This window comes from Pan paniscus, chromosome X (assembly GCF_029289425.2).
Source record: "Pan paniscus chromosome X, NHGRI_mPanPan1-v2.0_pri, whole genome shotgun sequence".
Classification (NCBI taxonomy): domain Eukaryota; kingdom Metazoa; phylum Chordata; class Mammalia; order Primates; family Hominidae; genus Pan; species Pan paniscus.
Window position 1 is genome coordinate 92,957,936 of NC_073272.2, and position 21,225 is coordinate 92,979,160.

General features: G+C 37.1%; 1 pseudogene; it reads right to left on the reverse strand.

The window, feature by feature from the left end:
* Window positions 1-924: 924 nt before the first annotated feature.
* On the reverse strand, window positions 925-4,557 carry LOC100973827 (5'-nucleotidase domain-containing protein 1-like; annotated as a pseudogene).
* Window positions 4,558-21,225: the final 16,668 nt, after the last annotated feature.

The following is a 21,225-nucleotide window of genomic DNA, read 5'->3' on the forward strand; positions in this document are numbered from 1 at the left end:
GGTAGAGTGAAATTGCAGCATAAAGAGTAACCAGAAACCTATATTGTAAACTTTAAATAGCCTTTAACATTATTAGAGGGGAAAAAACCTAATGGGTAACAATGGAGGTTGAGATAGTTGACTTCTAGACTATCACTGTTCTGTGCTGACTGAATGATCTCAGAAGAAATCAGGTCTATTTTCTTGTTTTGGAAAACACAGGAATAGCATAAAACTTAATTTCTTGGAAAAATTACTTAATCTCACTGGATTCAGTGTTCTTGGCTATTACTTGAAGGAACTGGTATAGACGAGTTGCTGTCAATTCTGGATGCACTTTCCTGGGACATATAAGAGATATCAATGCTCAGCTATATTTACCCAAATCAATTAAACCAGTCCCTGGAGGATGTAGTCTAATCAGTGGTTCTAAAACTGTAGTGTGAATCAGAATCACCTGAAGAGCTTGTTAAACCACAGATTGGTAGGCCTCACTCTCAGAGCTTCTGATTCAGTAGGTTTGGGAGGGTGAGGCCCGCAAATTTGCATTATCAAGTTCTCAGGTAATGCTATGCTATTGGTCTGTGGACCATACTTTGAGAATGACTGGACTAGGCATCTGTGTAAATGTGTGTGTGTGTGTATCTTTCTCTCTCTCTCTCTCTCTCTCTCGTGTGTGTGTATCTCCTCAGGTGAATTCTAATCTCAAAACTCTTGGTATAGAAAATACCAATAAGGTTGCTTAAGTTCTAAGACACAGAGATTTTAACATAATAAGAGTTGTTAAACATCAAGATGATTTATATAGAAAGGAGATCTGTGGACAAATATCAACTTATTGGTGAATTTTCATTAAAAACTTGTTCTTATAAAGCCTTTTACAGTATTTTTTGAAAACTAACTTTTTTTACTGCATATATTGTTCTTCATTTTTCCATAGATAACTTAGTTGATTATCAGTGTCTCATCATTTGATAAGACCAATGGAAGGTTTGAATAGTAGCCAGGTGCTTTCAAATTGCTTGAAGAGAATCTTATAAGTTAGTAGTTCAGAGGCAATTCTGCAATTGTTTCAATACGTGGGATTGCAATAGTGCTCTAAATACTGATTCTTTTACACGACCATGTATAAACCAAGGAGTATTCTGTATTTCTCAGTATCAATAAAGAGCCCAATTTTTTAGATGAACTATTTAAAGACTTTTCCTTTGGTCCCTTATATTTTCTTTCCTTTCCTAGAGGCCCTCAATCCTTAGGCCTCTGACACCTCATGCCTTCATCCCCTCTCAGTTTCTCCAGGATAAGGACTGTCTCCCATTACAGTGATGAGCCAGGAAAACATCTGAATGCATGCTGTCACCAAAATAAACAACCTTGGGCTCAGGTTTGCCAGTCATTTTCTTCAGAACTTTATAGGGGTGGACAGCATTCTCTTGGGAGTACCAGCCAGGCTTACAGAGATGGCAGTGCCTGCTGCTCTTCATTCTTCTCGAGTCTCTGGAAAGGCCTCTGACTTAGTAAATGAAAGAAGAAAACAAGCTTCAACACATTTGTAATCACAATGTCAAAAAGGTCTTCAAAATCATTCTCAATGACATATTCTCAGAGAAACCTACCATAATCACGGCGAGAACTGGTAATTAACACAATCGTTTTCCCAGTATTCTTTAGCTGTTGAAGCCATTTTTTTCTTTCTTTTTTTTTTTTTTAACAGATTCAGGACAACTGTGCAAATATCTGCCTGGATCTCTTTTTATTTCTGGAAAATATATACCACAGTTTTCCTTAAAAGCTGACATTTTGTAATTGTGTTGAATACCAGCAAATAAATCCTTCCAAAAATAAAAGGGTTTTTGACCATTGTTTGGTTTTGTTAAATAGTCCACCACTCTGGCACATTAAAAGAGTTACTGGAAAGTCAAAGTAGTTATCATGAAACAGTACCTTCCTGAGTGGCAAGCCATTCCAGTGTCCAACAAGAACTGCTTCCACTCCTTCTTGCCATATGCCTCTGCCAGCACCTCTGGAGTCAGCATATTGTTGCCATGGCTTACACTGAGAAGAGTGCCGTTATCTGCAAATTTAATGAAATTCTCATCATCTAACTCCAATGCCAAACCCTTGAAACAGAAAGACCAATCCTCTGGGGTCACATTGAGCATTTCCTTATCATACCCTTTCTCCTAAACTAGAAACTGGGCAAAGCTATTGTAAATGAGCAGGGTGCTTTGGGGCAGGTTGTAGTGACACAGACTGTAGTCCGAGTTTAAGCTGACAGAGTCACTGGTGGCTAGGAAAAACAGCTGAACCATGGCTGCGTGGGGAGAAATGGGGAGTGTCTCAACCTGGCAGGGTCTGAGGAGAAGACAGGTGGGACACTGCTAATCAATCCTATGACTTTTGTCCTTCATTCTGTTAAAATGACGTATATATTGCATCACATGGATAAATCCCACTTGGTCATGATGAATGATCTTTGTAATGTATTTTTGAATTTGGTTTCCTAATATTTTCTTTAGGATTTTTGCTTCATTATTTGTCAGAGATATTAGCCTGTAGTTTTCTTTTATTCACGTGTCTTTGCCTGGTTTTGTTATAAGGGCAATACCAGCCTCGCAGATGAGTTTGGAAATATTCTCTCCTCCTCTATTTTTCAGAATAGTTAAAGTAAAATTGCTATTTATTCTTTAAATGTTTGATAGAATTCAGCATTGAAGCCATTGGGTCCCAGATTTTTTTTAACTTTTATTTATTTATTTATTTATTTATTTATTTATTTATTTATTTTTTACTGAAAGACTTTTTAGCATGGCTTCAATCTCATTACTTGTTATTGGTCTGTTCAGGTTTTGGATTTCTTCCTGATTCAGTCTTGGTAGTGTGTTTGGGTCTAAGAAGTTGTCCATTTTTCTAGATTTTCCAATTTATTGGCACAAAGTTGCTTACAGTAGCCATTAATGATCCTTTGAATTTCTTCAGTACCAGTCGTAATGTCTTCTTTTTCGTTTCTGATTTTACTTATTTGTATCCTCTCTCTTAGTCTGGGTAAATGTTTGTCAATTTTGTTTAAATTTCAAACAAGCAACTTCTTGTTTTATTGATCTCTTGTATTGTTATTTATAATTTCAATTTTATTTCTCCACTTATTATTTCTTTTGCACTACTAATTTTGGGTTTGGTTTGCTCTTGCTTTTCTAATTCTTTAACATGCATCATTACATTTTTTATTTGATGTTTTCCTTCGTGTTTGATGTAGGCACTTATAGCTATAAACTTCCCTCTTAGTACTGCTTTTGCTGTATATCATAGGTTTTGGTATGTTTTCTTTCCATTATCATCTGTATCAATAATTTTTAAGTTTTTTCTTATTTTTTTATTGACCCCCTGGTCATCCCAGGAGCATATTGTTCAATTTCCATGTATTTGTATAGTTTCCAAAATTTCTCTTCTAATTGATTCTTGGTTCTATTCCAATGTGGTCAGAGAAGATGCTTGATATTATTTCAATATTTTGAATGTTTTCACACTTGTTTTATGACCTAACATATGGTCTATCCTTAAGAATAATCTGTGTGCTGAGAAAAAGAATGTGTATTCTGCATTCATTGGATGAAATGTTCTGTAAATATCTATTGATTTATTTGGTCTATAATGACGATTAAATTCCATGTTTTCCTGTTGATTTTCTGTCAGGATGATCTGTCTATTGGTGAAAGTGGGGTGTTGAAGTGTCCAGCTATTGAAGACTCCAGAGATTGGAGTCTATCTCTCTCTTTAGCTCTAATAATATTTGCTGTGTATATCTGTGTGCTCCAATATTAGGTACACATATATTTAAAATTGTTATATATTCTTGCTGCATTGATACCTTTACAATTATATAGTGTCCTTCTTTATTTTTATAGTTTTTGTCTTGAAATCTGTTTTGTCTGACACAAGTTTAGCTACTGCAGCCCTTTTTTGGTTTCCAATGACATGGAATATCTATTTCCATATTTTAAATTTTCAATCTCTGTTTTTTTATAGGTGACGTACGTTTCTTGTAGGCAATAAATCATTGGGTCTTGCTATTTTTTATCTATTCAGCCATTCTGTGTTCGTTTGCATTCAATGATATTATTGAAAAGTAAGAACTTACCCTGCCACTTTATTATTTGCTTTCTGCTTGTTTTGTGGTCTTCTCTTTATTTTTTGCTTCTTTCCTGCCTTCCTTTTAGTGAAGGTTATTTTCTCTGGTGATATGATTTAATTTCTTCCTTTTTATTTTTGATGTATTTATTGTATTTTCTTGGTTTGATGATACCAGGAGCCTTGCTATTAATATCTTATAAACCATTATTTTAAGGTGAAAATAACCTAACACTTTTTGCATGAATAAACAAAAAACAAACAAAAATAAAATTAATAAACACTCTATGTCTTAACTTCATCCTGTCACTTTATAACTTTTGTTGTTACAATTTATACCTTATTGTGCTACTGTGTCTTGAAAAGTTGTTGAAGTTATTATTTTTTATTGGTTCATTATTTAATCTTTCTACTTAACAGTAGTTTACCCACCACACTGATGGTGTTATATTTTGAGTTTTTCTGTGTACCTTCTATTACCAGTGATCTTTTACCTTCAAATGATTTCTTATTGCTCATTAACATTATTTTCTTCCTGAATGATGTACTCCATTTAGTATTACTTGTAGGACATATCTTGTGTTGATAAAAATGCCTCAGTTTTGTTTGTCTGGGAAAGTCTTTATTTCTCTTTAATGTTTGAAGAATAATTTCACCAGATATACTACTCTGGGGTGAAAGTTTTTCCTTCAGCATTTTCAATATGTCATGCCACTCTCTCATAGCCTGTAAGGTTTCTACTAAAAAGATCTGCTGCCAGACATATTGATGCACTATTGTGTGTTATTTTTTTTTTTCTCATGCTTCTTTTAGAATCCTTTCTCTATACTTGACCTTTGGAGTTTTGTTATTACATGCCTTGAGGAAGTCGTCTTTGGGTTAAATCTGCATGGTGTGCCATTACCTTCTTGTACTTGAATATTAGTAACTTTCTCTAGGTTTGGAAAGGTCTCTGCTTTTATCATTTTGAATAAACTTTCTACTTCTATCTCTTTTTGTGCCTCACCTTTAAGGCCAATAACTCATAGATTTGCCCTTTGGAGGACCTTTTCCAGATCTCCCTGGTGTGCCTCACTGTTTTTTGTTCTTTTTTTTTTTCTTGTCTCCTCTGACTATTACCAAATTGCCTGTCTTCATGCTCACTAATTCTTCTCTTCACAATTTTGCTATTAAAAGCCTCCGATGGACCTCAGAAATAACACTACGCATATACAACCATCTGGACTTCGAGAAACCTGACAAGAACAAGCAATGGGGAAAAAATTCTTTATTTAATAAATGGTGCTGGGAAAACTGGCTAGCCATATGCAGAAAACTGAATCCGGACCCTTTCCTTACACCTTATACAAAAATTAGCCCAAGATGGATTAAAGACTTAAATGTAAAACCCCAAACCACAAAAACCCTAGAAGAAAACCTGGGCAATACCATTCAGGACACTGGCGTGGACAAAGACTTCACGACTAAAACACCAAAAGCAATGGCAACAAAAGCCAAAATTGACAAATGTGATCTAATCAAACTAAAGAGCTTCTGCACAGCAAAAGAAACTATTATCAGAATAAATAGGAAACCTACAGAATGGGAGAAAAATTTTGCAAGCTACCCATCTGACAAAGGTCTAATATCCAGAATCTACAAGAAACTTGAACAAATTTACAAGAAAAAAAACAAACAACCCCATTAAAAGGTGGGTGAAGGATACGAACCGACACTTCTCAAAACAAGACATTTATGCGGCCAACAAACATATGAAAAAAAGCTCATCATCACTGGTCATTAGAGAAAAGCAAATCAAAACCACAATGAGATACCATGTCACACCAGTTAGAATGGCAATCATTAAAAAGTCAGGAAGGCCGGGTGTGGTGGCTCACGCCTATAATCCCAGCACTTTGGGAGGCCGAGGAGGGTGGATCACAAGGTCAAGAGATTGAGAACATCCTGGCCAACATGGTAAAACCCTGTCTCTATTAAAAATACAAAAATTAGCTGGGCGTGGTGGCACGTGCCTGTAGTCCCAGCTACTCGGGAGGCTGAGGCAGGAGAATCGCTTGAACCCAGGAGGTGGAGGTTGCAGTGAGCCGAAATCATGCCACTGCACTCCAGCCAGGCAACAGAGACTCCATCGCCCCCCTCAAAAAAAAAAAAAAAAAAAGTCAGGGAACAACAGATGCTGGTGAGGCTGTGGAGAAATAGGAATGCTTTTACACTGTTGGTGGGAAAGTAAATTAGTTCAACCATTGTGGAAGACAGCGTGGTGATTCCTCAAAGATCTAGAACCAGAAATACCATTTGACCCAGCAATCCTATTACTGGATATATATCCAAAGGATTATAAATCATTCTACTATAAAGACACATGCACACGTATATTTATTGCCCTACTATTTACAATAGCAAAGACTTACAATCAACCCAAATGCCCATCAATGATAGACTGGATAAAGAAAATGTGGCACATATACACCACAGAATACTATGCAGTCATAAAAAGGAATGAGTTCAAGCATTTTGCAGGGACATGGGTGAAGCTGGAAACCATCATTCTCAGCAAACTAACACAGGAACAGAAAACCAAACACCGCATGTTCTCACTCATAAGTAGGAGTTGAACAATGAGAACACATGGACACAGGGAGGGGAGCATCGCACACCGGGGCCTGTCAGGGGATGAGAGGCAAGAGGAGGGAGAAGATTAGGACAAATACCTAATGCATGCGGGGCTTAAAACCTAGATGACAGGTAGATAGGTAAAGCAAATCGCAATGGCACATGTATACCTATGTAACAACCCTGCACGTTCTGCACATGTATCCCAGAAATTAAAGCAAAAATTTTTTAAAAAGCCTCTGATGCAACCTGCAGTATGCCAACTGCATTTTTTAACTCCAGAATTTCTGCTTGACTCTTTTTAATTATTTCAATCTGCTTGTTAAATTTATCTGAAAAAATTCTCAATTCATTTTATGTGTTATCATGAATTTCTTTGAGTTTCCTCAAGTCGGCTACTTTGAATTCTCTGTCTGAAATTTGACATATCTACGTTTCCCCAGAATTTATCCCTGGTGCCTTATTTAGTTCATTTGTTGAGGTTATGTTTCCCTGGATTGTTTTGATACTTGTATATTGTTTTTTTGTGTGTGTCTGGGCATTGAAGATTTATGTATTTATTGTAATGTTAATATTCTGGGCTTGTTTGTACCTGTCCTTCTTGTGAAGGCTTTCCAGATATTCAAAGAACCTTGAATGTTGTATCTAGGCTATATCTGTTTTTAGGGGGAGCCCAAACCTAGTAATGCTGTTGTTCTTACAGACCCATAGAGGTAGAAGGTCTGGAAGAATTCTCTGGATAACAAGTCAGACTCTTGTTCTTTTCCCTTACTTTCTCCAATACAAAGGGAGTCTTTCTGTCGCTCTCTTTTCTGAGCCACCTGGAGCTGGAGATGAAGTGACACAAGCATCCCTGCTGTCACCACCCACAGGACTGTGCTAGGTCAGACCTGAAGCCAGCAAAGCAATGAGTCTCGCCTAACCACTTCCTTGGTACCACCTAAGTTTACTCAAAGCACTGAGGCTTTAGAATCAACAGGTGCGAAAGCCACCCAGACCAATGTCCTTTCCTTCAGAGTAGTGAGTTTTCCTAGGCCGTGGGTGGGTCCAGAGGAGCCATCTGAGAGCAAGAGACTACAGTCAAAAACCTTAGATATTTACATGGCATTCTATTGTACTGGAGCTGAGCTAACACTCAAATCATAAGACACAGTCTTTCTCACTCTTTCCTCCTTTTTTTTTTTTAAAGGCAGAGGAGCCTCATTTCATGGCCACTGCCACCTCAGGCCCATGGTTAGTACTGTCAGACTACTACCACCAATGATTCCTTAAAGCCCAAGGGCTCTTCAGTCAGCTTGTGGTGAAGTGAATGCTGTCTGGCCTATGAGTAACCCTTCAGAGGATTGGGTCCCCTGTGGCCCAGGAAATGTCCAGAAATGCTGTCTAAAGAGCCAAATCCTGGAATTGAAGAACCCAAGAGCCCACTTGGTGCTCTACCCACCTGTGGCTGAGCTGGTACCTAAGGTACAAAACAAAGTCCTCATTAGTTTTCCTTCTACTTTTCTGAAACTTATGGATTCTCATCCAATAGCCACCACAGCTAGGATGAGTCTCATCTGAAGCTAGCAATTCTGAGTCTCACCTACAGCCCTCAACATAGTACGTGGGTATTGCTGCTGGTTATTTAGGGCCCAAGTGTTCTTCAGTTAGCAGGTGATGAATCCTGCCAGGACTGGGTCCTTTGCTTCAGGGCATCATGTTTCTTTCTGGCCCAGGGTGTGAATAGAAATGTATAGGAGCTAGGGCCTGAAAAGGGGTCCTTACAACTCTGAGCAGTGCCCTATTCTGCTGTGGCTGAGCTGGCATCCAAGATGCAAGACAAAGTCTTCCTCAGTCTTCCCTCTTGTCTACTCAAACTGAAAGAAAGGGCCTCTTTTGGAGCCAGGAGCTATGCAGCCTGGGGTTAGGGGAAGAATTATGCCAATACTCCCCTGGATGCCCCAGCTGGTGTCTCAGTATGTCACTTGCCCTCCCAATCCACTGTCTCTGGGCCCAGTTCAGCCCTAGATTTCGCCTAGGTGTTGCGGTTCTTGTGACTTTAACTGCCTTTTAAGTTTATTTGGGTCCCCAGAGCCCTGTAACACGTGGGGGTGATTCTTACAGGAAGTCAAATTCTGACCACTGGGATCAGTGATTGCCCTCTGGCTGGGACTGGTTTAAATGCCTTTTCTGTGGGTAGGCATCAGCTGAATTTGGTTTGGCTTTCCTTTCTGCTCTAATAGGACAGCACTGAGTTCCTTGTCTAATAATTGCTGTGATCTCGCTCCCCCAGCACCCAGAGATGCTCTTCACAGCGTGCCGCTGGTAATGGGGGATGGGGGATGAATGGCGCCAGGGGTTCAAGCCTTTTTTTAAACCCCTTTAGTGCCTTTTTCAGTAATATGATATTACAGCCAGGTACTGTGAGTGTTCACTGCATTTTTGTTCTTACAAAGGTGCTTTTAATTGTATGTAGATAGTTGTTAAATTGGTATGCTTGTCGCGGGGATGATTAGTGGAGCCTTGTATTCCTCCATTTTGCTCGACCCCCTCCTTTCTCTGTTGTTTTGAGTAAGCAACCCCACATTTTCCTTTGGCACTGAGCCATAAAAATTATGTAGCCAATCCTGAACACAGTTCCTCGGATATAGTAGCATTCAATAACATGTAGCTTTTATAAATATATATATATATATGTATGTGTATATATATATATATATAAAGAGTAGATAAATAATAAAAGTTTTTTTAAGTTTTAAAAGAATAGCCAGTTTTATTTTATCCAAGCTATAATTTATTTAAAGATAGAATAATGCTGGTAATAATGGTATGTATGATGAAAATTATGGAAACATAAATATGTATAGATAGAAAACGATTGATATGAAACAAAAACACAGTGGTTGTGTAAAGTTATTTTTATTGTGCACAATTATTTTCTCTATTTTAAAAAATGGTATGCCATATTTCTCTGTTTTATGGGACTGAAAATGCTCACTAGTTAAGTAAATATTGACCAAGCACAATAATTTTATATGTAGCTTCACCTGATAGAAAAGGGCTAACTTAGTACCTGCAATGACATCAAGAAATTATGATGTTAAGAAATCAAAGCAAATTAGTTTCTTATCACTTGTTTGGGCTACTTATAAATCATATATTTTTAATTTCAGAACGATTTAATCGAGATTTAAATATTTAGCAGTTCAAATGTTTCTCAATATGAAGAGATTTAGAAATAAAGAAACAAGGTCTGTCCACTTTGATAGATGTTCTACGAAGTGGTAAAATGTACAAACCTAAACCTTAGACTTGCCAAAACTTGCCTCTTGAGGTAAAAGTGGAAAATTGAAATCTGTGATTTAATCTTGTATTCCATTTAGGCTGAGATAAAAATCAAATTGAATTAAAAGTGGAATGACATTGATAGTATAAAACTGTGCATTCATATTTCACTCATTTTAAACATAAAGCATGCACTTTTCTGCGTTTGTTCCCCAAAGTCAAACTGGAGGAAAGTTCTTTTTGCAACATTGCTCAGATTTTCTCTCAGATTTCAAGCTGTACCAAGTATATTAAGGCCCTTATATGCTTGCTGAATTTAAAAAGTGGTTGCATGTATAATGACAAAATGCCTGTGCTTTGAAGTCATCTCTGGGTTCTAATTTCCACTCAAATCATTGTAGGAAAAATTAAACGGAGGCTGGGCACAGTGGCTCACACCTGTAATCCCAGCACTTTGGGAGGCCAAGGCGGGTGGATCACGAGGTCAGGAATTCGAGACCAGCCTGACCAACATGGTGAAACCCCGTCTCTATGAAAAAATACAAAAATTAGCCAGGAGTGGTGGTGCACGCCTATAATCTCAGCTACTCAGGAGGCTGAGGCAGGAGAATCACTTGACCACAGGAGGCGGAGGTTGCAGTGAGCCAAGATCGTGCCACTGCACTCCAGCCTGGGTGACAGAGTAAGACTTTGTCTCAAAAAGAAATAAAAATAAAAATAAAAAAATTAAATGGAATAATGCAAATAGAACTGTTACTACAGTGCCTGGTCCACTGTTGGTATAACAATAGATGCAGATGTAGATAAATAAAAATAAATAAATATTCTTATACAGAAATGTTCATGTTCTTCTACTTCTTGCATAAATTCACTGGAAATTTTCTTTTATAGGTTTACTGTTTATTTGGATCCAGTTAGCTATTAAGTAAAATAATTAACTCAGCAATCGTACCTTATATGGCAAATCGTACCATATATGTCATACAAAGAAATACAGCTTTTTATGTATTCTGCTCTGTTACAAATTTTTATATTACACACATAAGAATTATATTTAAAAGAAATAGCCTACCTTGTAAGTTCATTAATACTAGTAGATGGTTTAATGAATTATATTTTTAATGCATTTAAACTTACTTATGTAATATTCCATTTTTTAAATAATATTAATGTATTTTAATGCCTGTATATGATGAGGCTAGCAATAAGGCAAAAATATGTCTGTTAACATAAGAAATGGATGTTGTACTTTTACTTCGAAATGCCAAATTAGTAAATTACCCTAAGCTTACAGTAAGAGGTTGTATTCATAGGCAATATTATCTTATTTCAGTCTCAAGTTCTTAGAATTCTCACCTGTAATGAATCCTTTCATGATTGGATTTTCCCTTTCCTGAATACTGATAATGATCATCTATTTTATACAAAGTGAATTCAAAGTTATAAACTGCTGTTAATTCAAAGCAAGGCCCTATTAATGGCAGATGCACTAAGCAGTATATATTGTACAAATAGGTATTGTCATCTGTCCAAAGACAGCATTCCCAATAATGTCAATTTTATTGATATTATTTCCTCCTAGGAGCTTAAATTCTAACCATTAAAAATCACTTCTGGGTTTCAGATACTAAAAATGGAAAATAAACGGAGTTATCTTTAAAAGATTAATGTTGAAAACTGTTCATATATAAGAGGAGAGGAAAAATTCTGAAGTTCCTTACATTAGCATGGTGTACTTAATGGGATTAGCAATATTTTCCTATTGGTAAATAGAAAGAACCAGGTTCTCAGAGGCTGGGATGCAGAATCTCAGAATAGTTTTGAATGCTGAATTATGCTTTTATAAACTTGTTCTGAAAAAAAAGGAGTTTTCTGATTAAAATATTCCTGTAAAATAAGTTAATAACTAGTCTTATATATACCTGTGACTTAAAATCTTACTGCCAGAATGATGCAGTGATTATAACCTATTACTCCCTGTTAGCAGTAAAGCTAAATTTGCAGCCCTGCGTTAATTGTTTTGTTTTAATAGGCAAAAACACTCTTTAAGGTTGACTCTGTGAAACTAAGGAGATAAAGTATAAGTAAATGGCATGCAAAGTAAATGAATACAGCATAAAGTCCAAGGTAGAGTATCATTTTTTTTTTTTTTTTTTTTGGTGGAGGAAGAGAAATAATGGCCAGGACATAATTACCCCAGGGATTTTTCTCAGACTTCACATATTCTCCAGCAGTTTAGGATGCAGTATAATGGTACAATCAGAAAATTCACCAACCACCATAGAATTTTAGCTTAAGAGGAAATTTCCATGTGATCAATTTTTATATAGCAAGGATATTAACCCTTCATGTGGCCTATATGTTGGAATTATTTTCCTGGCTTGTCATTTCTTTTAACACTATTATACACATACACATACAATATATATAGTATGTGTATAAATATATGTGTATATATATATGTGTATACAGGTATACTTACATTTTTGTGAAAGAAAATATAATTTTATATTCTCAAATGTTTGTTTTTTACTTTAAAGCTTCTGAATTTCACATCACACTTAGAAATGCCTTCTTGTAGGTAAAACTAAAACATTCCCATACATTTTTGTTTACAAGTTTTGCTTATACATTGAAAGCCTAAATGTCCTGAAATGTATTCTTATTTCAAAGTTAAGAGTTTTAACTAATTTATTTTCAAATAGCTAATTATGTTTAAAATATATATTGAAAAATACATCCTTTCATTACTAATTTGAAATGTCAATTTTATTATTTGCTATGGGAATTAACCTTGTTTTTTGTTTCCCTTTTATTCCATTGATGTATATGTTTATTCCTCTTTTAGTACCCGAATACTGTAACTGTTGTACATTTACATTATGTTATATAACTGCTAGGGCAAGACCTATGTCCTCATTATTCCAATTAATTTTAAATGACTAATCTTACACAATTTTTCTTTCAAGTAAAATCTAGGATTAATTTAGCAAGTTCTGAACAAAAATCCCACTAGTTGTCTGATTTGCACTGAAGTTCAATTTATGAATCAAATTGAAGAAACTTATATTTTGCAGTATTGAGTTATTACATTCAAAAAGTAGTTTTGACATCTAAAGTCAGCTACTGCGAGTGGTCCTGAGTTCATTTTTGTCTGCTCTCCTTAAAATGGTCTAGTGCCATAGTGCTACTAGCTTGGCTTGGATGTTTGTCACCTCTAAATTTTATGTTAAAATGTAATCCCCAGTGTTGGAGGTGGGGACTGGTGAGAGGTGTTTAGATCATGGGGGTAGATCCCTCATGAATGGCTTAGCACCAGTTTTTTTTTTTTTTTTTTTTGGTAATGAGTGAGTTCTCATTACGAGTTCACACAAGATCTGGGTGTGTAAAAACGTGTGGTGCATCTCCCTTCTGTCTCTTGTTCCTGCTCTCACCATGTGATTAATTTGCTCCCCCTTCATCTTCTGCCATGATTAAGAGCTTCCTGAGGCCTCTCCAGAAACTGAGCAGATGCTGGCACCATGCTTCCTGTAAAGCCTGCAGAACCTTGAACCATTTAAACCTCTACTCTTTGTAAATTACTCAGTCTCAGGTATTTCTTAATAGCAATACAAAAATGGCCTAATGCAGATAATTGGTAACAAGGAGTGAGGTGTTGCTATAAAGATACCTGAAAATGTGGAAGCAGTTTGGAAATGGGTAAAGAGCAGAGGTTGGAAGAGTTCAAAAAGCCTAGAAGACAGGAAGAGAAGGGCAACTTTGAAACTGCTTAGGGTCTTGTTAAGTGGTTGTGACAAAAATGTTGATAGAAATATGGACACTGAAGGTCAGGATGATGAGGTCTGAGATGAAGATAAGGAACTTTTGGGGAATTCAAGTAAAGTTTACCTAGGTTACATCTAGCAAAGAGCTTGGCTGCATTTTGTTCACATCCTACAGCTTTGTGTAAGGTTTAACGTAAGGGTGATGACTTAGGGTATCTGGTAAAAGAAATTTCTAAACAGCAAGACATGCAAGAGTGGCATGGCTGCTTCTAATAACCTTTCATCAGATATGAGAGCAAATAAATGACTTAACATTGGAACTTATATTTAAAAGGGAAGCAGAGCGTAAAAATTGGGAAAATTCACAACCTGGACATGTCGTAGAGAAGGAAATTCAATTTTAAGTGGAAGAATTTAAAAGGGCTATGAACCTTTCATAATATTAACATGACTAAAAGGGAGCCAAGTGGTGATACCCAAGCTAAGGAGAAAAAGGCCTTGAGGCATTTCAGAGATCTACTAGGCCACCATTCTCATCATAGGCCCAGAGGACAAAGAGGAACAAATTATTTCAGGGGCCAAGCCCAGGGTGCTACTTCTCTGCTCAGCCTCAAGACACCACTCCCTGCATTTCAGCTACTCTAGCTCTATCTGTGGCTCAAAGAGCCCTAGGAACAGCTTGGGCTGTCACTCTAGAAAGTGCAAGACACTGTTAGCCTTGGTAGTTTCTATGTGGTGTTAAATCTGCAGGCAAACAGAATACAAGCATGAAAGGGGCTTGGCAGCTTCCCCCTATATTTCAAAGAATGTATAAGAAAGCCTGTTTATCCAGGAAGAATCCTGCCACAGGGATGGAGCCTTCACAGAGAGACTCAACTAGGGAAGTGCAGAGGGGAAATGTGGGGTTGGAGGCCCTATGCAGGGTCCACACCAGGGCACTGCCTGGTGGAACTGTGGGAATGGGGCTGCCACCCTCCAGACCTCAGAATGGCAGATATACCAGCAACTTGCAAAGTCAGTGTGGAAGAGCCACAGAGATGGAGCTGCCCAAGGCCATTGGAGCCTACCTCTTGCATCAGTGTGCCCAGGATATAGGACATGGAGTCAATAATTATTTTTAAGCATTAATGTTTAGTGTCTGCTGTGCTGCATTTCAGAATTGTGTGGGGCCCATAGTCCCTTTTTTGGTCAATTTCTTCTGAAATGCTAAAGTTTACCCAATGCCTGTACCATGATTGTACCTTGGGAGTAAATAACTTGTTTTGATTATACAGGTCCATAGGTGGAAGAAGATGAGTCCCATACGAGATTAGGACTTTAAACATGATGCTGGAATGATTTAAGATGGGAGGAGGAGGTAGAAATTGGCAGGAGATAATTGTATCCTGCAATGTGAGAAGAACATGAGATACAGGTGGCCAGAGGTGGAACAATATGGTATGAATATTTGTCCCTTCCAAATCTCACAGTGAAATGTAATCCCCAGTGTTGAAGACGGGGCCTGGTGGGAGGTGTTTTGATCATGGGAAAAGATCCCTTAAGAATGGCTTAGCATCATTCCCTTGGTGATGACTGAATTCTCACTTTGACGTTTCATGAGATCTGGTTGTTTCAAAGTATGTGGCATCTTTACACTCTCTCTTTTGTTCCTGCTCTTGCCATGTGACTCTCTACTCCCCATTCACATTCAGCCATGATTGTAAGCTTATGGAGGCCCTCACCAGAAGCAGATGCTGGCATCACACTTGCTATATACCCTGCAGAACCATGAGCCAATTAAACCTCTTTTTTATTATAAATAACACAGTTTCAGGCATTTCTTTATAGCAAAACAAAATATGGCCTAATACACCTGGTGACATAAATTAGGGGCTTTCATTTTTTTTTCTGTGCTCTGGAACAGGTAAAATAACAGTAATTTTCTATTCCTTGAAAGTTTCTATTCCTTGAAGTCAATTGGAAAATCATTGCTTCTATTTTCTTTTGCGAGGTAAAATTTTATAATCTTATATTCTTCCACATTTTCAGCCAATTTGCATTTTATTATTTTTACCTCTCATTGCATGGATTTTTTGATGCAATTTATTTTTTAAATTTTAGTTAATTAAGATTTGTAAATTTCTTGATATAGAATTTTATATTGTAGTCTCTTGGTTTTTAAATTCTTCATATGCAGTTTCTCATTTCTAAATTTGCTTAAGTATTATTTTATTATTTTTCTGAGTTAGATCAGTGTATTAGTCCATTCTCATGTTGTTATTAAAGGCATACCTGAAACTGGGTAATTTATAAAGGAAAGAGCTTTAATAAACTCACAGTTCCACTTGGCTGGGGAGGCCTCACAATCATGGCAGAAGGTGAAAGAGGAGAAAGGCACATCTTAAATGGCAGCAGGCAAGAGAGTGTGTTTAGGGAAACTACCCTTTATAAAACCATCAGATATCCTGAGACTTACTCACCATCATGAGAACATCCTGGGAAAAACCCATCCCCATGATGCAATTACCTCCTACCAGGTCCTTCCCATGACATATGAGGATTATGGAAGCTACAATTTAAGATGAGATTTGGGTGGGGACACAGCCAAATCATATCATTCCATCCCTGGCCCATCCCAAATCTCATATCTCATATCTTCATATTTCAAAACCAATCATGCCTTCCCAAATGCACCCCAAATTCTTAACTCATTTCAGTATTAACTCAAAAGCCCATAGTCCAAAGTCTCACCTGAGACAAGTAAAGTTCCTTCTGCCTATGAGCCTGTACATTCAAAAGCAAGATAGTTACTTTCTAGTTACAAATGGGTACAAGCATGGTAAATACACTCATTCCAAATGGGAGAAATTGGCCAAAACAAAAGGAGCTAAAGGCTCCAAGCAATTCCAAAATCCAGCAGGGAAGTCAAATCTCAAAGCTCCAAAATGATCTCACTTTACTCCATATCTCACATCCAGGTCATGCTGCTGCAAGAGGTGGGCTCCTGCAGCCTTGGGCAGCTCCATCCATGTGTTGTTGCAGGGCACAGGCCCCCTCCTAGATAATTTCATGGGCTGGCATTGAGTGTCAGCAGATTTTTCAGGAAAACAGTGCAAGTGGTCAGTGGATCTACCATTCTTGGGTCTGGAAGTTGGTGGCCTTCTTCTCAAAGCTCCACTAGGCACTGCCCCAGTGGCGACTCTTTGTGGGGGCTCCCACCCCACATTTCCCTTCTACACTGCCCTACCAGAGGTTCTCCATGAGAGCTCCACTCCTGCAGGAAACTTTTGCCTGGACATCCAGACATTTCCATTCACTCTCTGAAATCTAGGCAGAGGTTCCCAAACCTCAGTTCTTGTCTTCTGGGCACCTGCAGCCTCAACACCATGTGGAAGCTGCCAAGGCTTGGGGCTTCATGCTCTGAAGCCATGGCCTAAGTTGTACGTTGGCCTCTTTTAGCCATGGCTGGAGTGGTTGGGATTCAGGGCACCAAGTACCTAGCCTGCCCACAGCAGGGGGACTCTGAGCCCTCCCCGGGAAACCATTTTTTCCTCCTAGGCGTCTGGGCCTGTGATGGGAGAGGCTGCTCCAAAGGTCTCTGAAATGCCCTGGAGACATTCTCCCCATTGTCTTAGGGATTAACATTCAGTTCCCAGTTACTTACGCAAGTTTCTACAGCAGGCTTGAATTTCTCCTCAGAAAATGGGTCTTTCTTTTCTATTGCATCATCAGGCTGCAATTTTTCCAAACTTTTATTCTTTGCTTCCTCTTGAATGCTTTACTGCTTAGAAATTGCTTCTGCCAGATACCCTAAATAATCTCTCTCAAGTTCAAAGTTTCACAGATCTCTGGCACAGGTGCAAAATGCCACTAGGCTTTTTGCTGTAGCACAACAAGAGTCACCTTCACTCCAGTTCCCAACAAGTTCCTCATCTCCATCTGAGACCACCTCAGCCTGGACTTTATTGTCCATATCACTATCAGAATTTAGTTAAAAGCCATTCAATAGTCTCTAGGAAGTTCCATACTTTTCCACATTTTCCTGTCTTCCTTCGATCCCTCCAAACTGCTCCAATCTCTGCCTGTTACCCAGTTCCAAAGTCTCTTCCACATTTTTGGGTATCTTTACAGCAGTGCCCCACTACCTGGTACCAATTTACTGTATGAGTTCATTCTCAAAATGCTAATAAAGACATGCCCAAGACTGGATAATTTATAAAGGAAAAAGTTTTAATGAACTCACAGTTCCACATGGCTAGGGAGGCCTCACAATTGTGGCACATGGTGAAGGAGAAGCAAAGGCGCATCTTAGATGGCAGCTGGCAAGAAAGCGTGTGCAGGGGAACTGCCCTTTATAAAACTATCTGACCTCATGAGCCTTGTTCACTCTCATGAGAACAGCATGGGAAAAACCCAACCCCTGATTCAATTGCCTCCCACTGGGCCCCTCCCATGACACATGGGGATTTTGGGAGCTGCAATTCAAGATGAAATTTGGGTGGGGACATAGCAAAACCATATCAATCAGTGAAGGGTGAATTTATTTTTACAGAAACAACAATTGCTTTTGGTTTATGTATCAATTTTATAAGATTGTAACTATTTTTTTTATCTGAAATAACTTGTTCCTACTTTTGTTGGTTCATTTTGTTGTTATTTTCCTAAATTCTTGAAAAAGATATTTGGTTTATTAATGTTTAAAAAATTAGAGAGTGATTAAAATTATTGGTTTTATACTCAACACAGTTTTAGATACTTAAGTAAAAATTTTTTATTCCTTAAATTGCATTAATAATGACAAATATATGTAGACTGACTTTATTGAATTTACCTTGAAGCACTATGGTTATTATTAATAATAAAAACATTAATAAATAATTTTATTGAGTGCCAATTATGTTCAAGCATTACTTATTTTACTTAATCTTTTCAACAACCAGTGAGATGATTTAAATTTATCATTCCTCATTTATACATAAATAATGAAATACTCAGAGAAATAAAGGTACTTGCTCAAAGTCATGCAACTAGCGAGTAGCAGAGCTAAGAACCCAAGACTTTCTGACTCCAAAGCTCACAATTTTAACTAGTACTCTTTGCTGCCAAGTCTATTCAAATGACATAATTATATCAAGATGGGAGAAGGAGAGAGGGACAAATATATATTGAGAAGTTATTAGGAAACAATATGTGCTATGCATTTTCCATTTGTTGTCTTTTTAATGCAACAATATGACATGCTTGATTGACCTCATATTAATATCAGTATAGTCTTTGAAATAGTTCCTGATATCCTATTGACATTAATCTAATTTTATCAAAATACATAGGCCTTTGGAAATACTTTCAACATGAAGGAAGAAAAATTTCTGTCTGTTACTTCATCTTACTTTTCTCTGATTGTATTATAAATGCACAAAAATGCTTCTTAGAACAATCTGAATAAAGTCAATTTAGATGAAGCTGAGGATATGGGAATTGTGAAATATTATTTAATCTTGACTGCTTGATAAGTGAATGTGTGTGCACCAAGGAACAGAATATCATAAATACCTTAGGAAAGCTAATTTTTAGGTAAGGCTTAAAGAATCCCGATGAAAATACTATGAAAAAAAATACTGTAGAAAGGGAAAGTATTGAAGAAAGTGGAATTAGGCAGCTATTGGCATTCATCCCAGTAAATTCTAAGTAAATAAAAGGGTGGCAAGTACAAGATGGTAAAATTAGAATTTAAATAAGAAGGATTATCAAGACTCAGCACACAGAATTAATAAACTGTATCAAAGTATCTGTCAAGGACAGAACTAGGAGAAGTATATCTATAAAATAAGTAAAGACAAAGCTTAACAATGTATTAAAAATACTATACAGTACAAGGTACATTGTACCTTTGGCTAACATCCAGAGCCTTTGGGCTATATAAAGAACAATCATAAATAATTCTGAACCTATGTTATAAAATATGAGGGCCACTAGCTACATGGGGCTATTAAACACATAAAATGTATTTATAGCTGTCATTAATTGATGTGTGTTGAAAGTGTAACATTCACACAACATTTTGAAATCACAGTGGAAAAAAACAGGACAAAATATCTCCTTAATATTTTTATTTAATTAATGTTGAAATAATGTTTTAAATATATTGGGTTACAATGTACTGTTATAATATATTGTTTAAAAATAATTTTTTCACTTTTTAATATGGCAAATAGAAAATTACTTATGTTACTTGTATTACATATCTGTTGAACAACACTGTCGTAGGCCAACACACACACACACACACACACACACACACACACACTCAAAAGAAAGCCCCACAAAAATATTATGGATTAACTCTGATCCAGTATCTAGGCTTTATTTTCAATGATATCTACTAAAGATTCACATTTTGAAGTTTACTAAGGCTCTCAAATTACACAAATTATCTTTCTACATAGCTCAAATTGAAAATTTATTAACAATCTACTTCATTATATATGCCTATATAATAAAAAACTATTTGGGAAAAATAAAATGGAACAGATGGTTTTCACTGGTATGACTCAATAAACAAACTATATTCATCTAGAAAAATATTAAAATTTTGCTCTAGAATTATTGCATTTGATTTAATTAGTGATATTTTAAAGTATGATATGTAATGATTAAATGTTTATTTAAGTTGAAATAATTTGTCAAAGTCTTCATAATAATTGAGCCCAAATGTAACATTGTCATCAGCTCTGTTCTTTCCCTACTTTATGTTGGCCACAAAAAAAGAACATGCAACTGGAGAAACAATCAGGTTTCATTCAGTGGCTAAAGAATGGAGAAGTAGAGCTCACGCTCAAAAGGCACCTTCTCTCTAGGCAATGGCAGGGAGTTATAAAGGCAATGGGAGTTATAAAGAGTTAGATGCAGGGTGGGAGAAGTATGTAGACATGTATGGAGAGGAGTTCCAGGAACACAGGCATAGTTCATAAACATACTACTTCATACATCACATGTACACAAAATGTCAGGGGTCTTCCCTCAGGGGAGAGTTTTCAGTATTATCATGATATGTTAATGACTTAAAGGTAACTGGAAGTCACCTGCTGTCATATGCACCAGTTTTGGCTGGGTCTGGACTCCCTCCGATATCTGACAGGGGGTCATGAGGCCACGTGTGACATTCAGGCCATCTGGTTTTCTTTGGCATCTGTGGCTACAGATAAAAATACTAAAGAGAAACTGTTGAAGACCAGGCTGTCCTGATGGCAATACAATCTATTTATTTGTTAAGGGCTCAGGCATCTGTTAAGCATGTTAATGAAAGCCAGGTTTCCGCTTAAGGTAGATCACATTATGACTAACTGAAACTTCTCTTGTTGGATTTTCAGATGTATCATACAGGACCATATATCCTAGTCTTTATAAAGTGGATATTTGTCTTCACAGCATCTATTCCATCCCTCCCTCATTTTGGGGCAGCCATGCAATTTGGATGGGATTGATGTTCATTATAGGG